This window comes from Mandrillus leucophaeus, unplaced genomic scaffold, assembly GCF_000951045.1.
Source record: "Mandrillus leucophaeus isolate KB7577 unplaced genomic scaffold, Mleu.le_1.0 Scaffold352, whole genome shotgun sequence".
NCBI classification, from domain to species: Eukaryota; Metazoa; Chordata; class Mammalia; order Primates; family Cercopithecidae; genus Mandrillus; species Mandrillus leucophaeus.
In genome coordinates this window covers 390,747-395,689 of record NW_012103721.1, presented here as the reverse complement: position 1 = coordinate 395,689, position 4,943 = coordinate 390,747, and positions in this window count along the sequence as shown.

Sequence of the window (4,943 nt, the reverse complement as noted above, 5' to 3'; positions counted from 1 at the left end):
AGTGAAATCCTGGTACGGCGAGTGAGGCAGTCAGAGGCACCTTTTGTGGAAGGAGGACAAAGCTGGAGAGAAAGAGGTTTTCCTAAAAGGCACAAGGCACTGATACTTCGTTAGGGATAGGTCCCAGGAGTGTGGTTGCTGATGGGTGAAAAACTGTAGCCAGAGAATAAGTGGGAATGGCCCTTGTTGGTATTTAACTGATTCATTCACGAATGGTCTGAACAGTTGTAGTGAAAAGAATATTTTGGACACAGATGTTTTCATCCTGCTTGACAAGCAGCGTGACTATAGGCTGTTCCATCCTTCCTGGGTGACAGTGAGAGGGTCTCAGGCCCTTCCGGCCCTGTGCTGGCATTTCCTCAGGGTGTATGTCCCGTCCCGAATAGGCTGGAATGCCTCTGGGTGCAGTTGAGCCTCTTGAAAAGGTAAGAGTGATGTGATATGCTCTGGGTGAACAGGAAAATGAGGGAGGACAGGGAGAGGGGCCTGGAGGTGAGGAGGATGGTGAGCAACACTGGGGACAGGGGATGGAGGGTAACGCCGGGGACAGGGGATGGAGGGTAACACCACTTCTCCAGGTGCCTTTGGGGGATGCTGCCACCTCTGGCACCCCAGAGTGAAGTCAACAGGATTCTGTCCCCAGGAGTCCCAGAGCCTGGCAGCAGGGATTGGCCCAGTATGAACCACCGTTCACTGGCTCCGCACCCTGGGACAGGTTCCCTGGTGTTTCCACCGTGGTTTCCCATCTGGACAGTGGGACCCTGAGTGTCCCCATCACAGCTGCGCCCGGAGTCCTGGACTCCAGCGTGTCGTTGGCACTCATTAGCGTTTCTTTTGTCGTGGTCGTGGATGAAGTGGCTCTTTCTTTGTGTGTTCACAGTCCTCCTGCTCACTTTACCTTCTGGGAACACTTTTTAACATAACTTCCTATGTGGGGAGGACTCGAGTGATTAATCGAATGTTTCATCAGGTGTGGTTCTTCTGTTTCCCAGTTTTGACACAACATTTGGTGAAATTTCCAGGCACTCCTGTAGTCAACATCATAGTTTCACTCTGTCACTTTCTAATGCAGTATTCTTTGGGAGTCTTTTAAATTAAGTACCCTCATTTAAAAATAAGTTTTATAATATGCAGTTTCAGGTTAATTCTTTACCTTTGTGTGTCAGGCAGTGGCTCCTCACCTGTGAGTAGTCAGAAAGGTTCAGGCAGTTTTCCAGGGCGGTCTTTGCATTTACTGGAACTATTAAGAGCTGATTCTTGCTTAGGCCGTGATTGACACGCAGTGCATGTGAGGCCGTGCCTGGCTTAGCGACTTCTGCAGGCTTAGAGGTCTCTTTCTGTTCTTCCCCAAGCCTGCTCTGCTGTGCTGAGTGTTCACTGCGGGCGACGGTCACACTGTCTGGCACGGGCCACCGAGGCCATAGGGTGGACTCCACATAGCGGAGCCTGCAGAATGGCAGAGCCCAGCCTCCTCGCCGCCCTTCATGGGGAGCAGAAAGCACAAGCCTGTGATCAGAGTTGTGCTAGCCCAGAAAGCCTCCCAACAGGTTTAATTTTTAATTTAGGAATCGGCTCCTACCAACTGCCCACGTTTAGGATGTGTTTGAGTTTTTGTGATTTTTCCTGCACTGAAGCTACTGGACTGGCTCTTGAGTCACTGTCATGGGACTTCACCTTGCCCCGACGGGAAGCCGCCGGAGAGGAGGGCCGCACAGAGGCTTGTGGCCGTGATAATGAAGGGCTTGTTGCCTCTTGGGACAGCGAGTTCAAGCTCTTTGTAATTGTCAGCGTAAACGTGACCCGCTGAGGACACGGCTGTAATTCAGGGTGGCATGGTTGATTGTCATCGTTGATATCAGGTACCTGCCTCTAAAATGACGGTGCCCATAGTGCAGCTCCAGGAGGGCAGCTCCTGCCAAACACACGTGGTCCTGGGCCCCTGCAGCCAAGGTCGTGCTGCCAGCCAGGCCTGCAGCTGTGGGTGCACTGGGGTCTTCATGGCACTGAGCGACTCCCTCATTTGCTTGTGGGGCCCAGCCCTCTGTCCCTCCCGGTCCCCAGTGCGGCTCCTCCCTGTGTTCTCCCAGCCCCGTGCACACCTCCGTCTTCACAGCTTCCGTAGTTTTCTCGTGGACGCCCCAGGTGGGCGCCTGGGCAGGGATCATGTGTTAGTCGAGTTCTCTCCAGCCATCCCTGGCTCGTGGTTCAGCAGGTCCCTTCACATGAGTCAGCCAGCTGTGTGGCTGCATGTTCAGGATGCTTGTCAGGGGCCTTCCTCAGGTCAGAGCAAGACCGAGGCTCACCTCCGTGGGACTTTGGAGCCCGCCCTGGAGAGACTCCAGTCGCGTCCAGAGGGGCCGCCTGGGTCCCCGCGGGCTGGTGGGAGTGACTTCTGAACCACTGGAGGCCCCTACACCCCACAAAGCCATTTAAAGCGCCATGTTCTGGTACCATGTGCCTCTCGAGTGTGGCACACAAGCCTGGACGTGGATCTGAGCGGGCGTTGCCTCCCTCAGGCTGTGCTTGTGTTTTGGGGCCCCTGGAGCACCGTGGCTGTGATTCCCGCCGCTGTCTGAGCTTCCCTAGACGGTCTCACCCGCAGCCTGAGGGCCACATCGGCAGCCACCGAGGAGCGAGGAGACTGCAGGTCCGGCGTTGGTCCCACTCAGTCCTTCTCGACTTTGGTGACAGAGGAGACAGCAAAACTTCAGCTGGGAACCTGTGGCCGTGATAATGAAGGGCTTGTTGCCTCTTGGGACAGCGAGTTCAAGCTCTTTGTAATTGTCAGCGTAAACGTGACCCGCTGAGGACACGGCTGTAATTCAGGGTGGCATGGTTGATTGTCATCGTTGATATCAGGTACCTGCCTCTAAAATGACGGTGCCCATAGTGCAGCTCCAGGAGGGCAGCTCCTGCCAAACACACGTGGTCCTGGGCCCCTGCAGCCAAGGTCGTGCTGCCAGCCAGGCCTGCAGCTGTGGGTGCACTGGGGTCTTCATGGCACTGAGCGACTCCCTCATTTGCTTGTGGGGCCCAGCCCTCTGTCCCTCCCGGTCCCCAGTGCGGCTCCTCCCTGTGTTCTCCCAGCCCCGTGCACACCTCCGTCTTCACAGCTTCCGTAGTTTTCTCGTGGACGCCCCAGGTGGGCGCCTGGGCAGGGATCATGTGTTAGTCGAGTTCTCTCCAGCCATCCCTGGCTCGTGGTTCAGCAGGTCCCTTCACATGAGTCAGCCAGCTGTGTGGCTGCATGTTCAGGATGCTTGTCAGGGGCCTTCCTCAGGTCAGAGCAAGACCGAGGCTCACCTCCGTGGGACTTTGGAGCCCGCCCTGGAGAGACTCCAGTCGCGTCCAGAGGGGCCGCCTGGGTCCCCGCGGGCTGGTGGGAGTGACTTCTGAACCACTGGAGGCCCCTACACCCCACAAAGCCATTTAAAGCGCCATGTTCTGGTACCATGTGCCTCTCGAGTGTGGCACACAAGCCTGGACGTGGATCTGAGCGGGCGTTGCCTCCCTCAGGCTGTGCTTGTGTTTTGGGGCCCCTGGAGCACCGTGGCTGTGATTCCCGCCGCTGTCTGAGCTTCCCTAGACGGTCTCACCCGCAGCCTGAGGGCCACATCGGCAGCCACCGAGGAGCGAGGAGACTGCAGGTCCGGCGTTGGTCCCACTCAGTCCTTCTCGACTTTGGTGACAGAGGAGACAGCAAAACTTCAGCTGGGAACCCCAGGCCTTCTCTGCTTGGGGCCCTGGGACTGAGATAGCACAGATCCTGCCATCCATGTGCTGGGCGCCCCGCTGTGCAGCTCCCTCCTCTGGTCAGGGGCCACGCCCTTGAGCTGGGCAGCTCGGGGTCCTTGCACTCAGGGGCTCAGGGCGGGTCCTGGATGCAGAGAGGAGAAGGGCGGCGGTTTGAACCCAACAGTGTTGGCTTCATTTTCTGCCTCTTGTCCCTAAATACATTTGCAAAGTTTTCCAGATGAAAACTCAGAAGGGATTTTTAATGACTGGAATCTGTGAATTCCATGGAAGCCAAGTCTGTCAACCTCTTTCACCCACCTCACTTCTTCCCACTGGGGCTGATTTTGGCAGCGTTCATAGGGACATGGATGCAAGGGGTGGTGGCCAGCCCTCAGCCCTGCGTCCCTCCCCTCCTCCCCTCAGCGCCACAGCATTTCGGTGTCATCCCCTTCCCTGCACGCGTCCTCATGAAAACCAAGTGCAGTTGGAGGGAGACACCTGCGCCCGCTCCCGTGACCTTCCCGGCCAGCCCGGCTCACCCCTCGGCAGGCATCTGTCTGGTGCTGCCTCCGTGCCCCTCCTGTCACCTGACGCTCGTGCTCCTGAATCCTCACGCGTGTGCTGCGTGCAGCCACCTCACGGGCTTCCTGGGAACGGAGACTGTGTCTCACACTGGTCAGAATGCTGTTCTCTGTCCTGTCCACTGAATAGTCCAACACAGAATCATTCCTCTGTGATTATTTATGCTTTGTTATGTAGAGCTGGAATAAAGAAAAAGTGAATTTAGACATTACAGCCATCAAGTTGAAGCTAGGTAATTGCATTAGGGAATTAAATGAGAGCATTTGAGCTTCTCGAGTTCTAATTCCACATCTTCGTATCCCCATCACCCCATACCCAGTGTCTAACACAGCTCTTGGTCTAGGATTTTCTTGATTAATGCTCATTGAATTGAACTGGACTGAGCTTAACATTCCCACCCAGAGTCAGAAGCCAGTCCCTGAGCAAACTGCATTTAGAACGTGAGTTTGACCTTACTGTAGTAAGGGGTATCCTACACGCCATAATTCCTGGTCAATATTGGGTATTTAGTCAAATAGACTCAAGTATAGAGAGGCATTGGCCCAACTGGTGAAAGGGCAAGGTACAGTGCTTTAGGTCCGGGTCCCCAATATCAACTATGAAAATAAACGTTGTCAACTCCAATT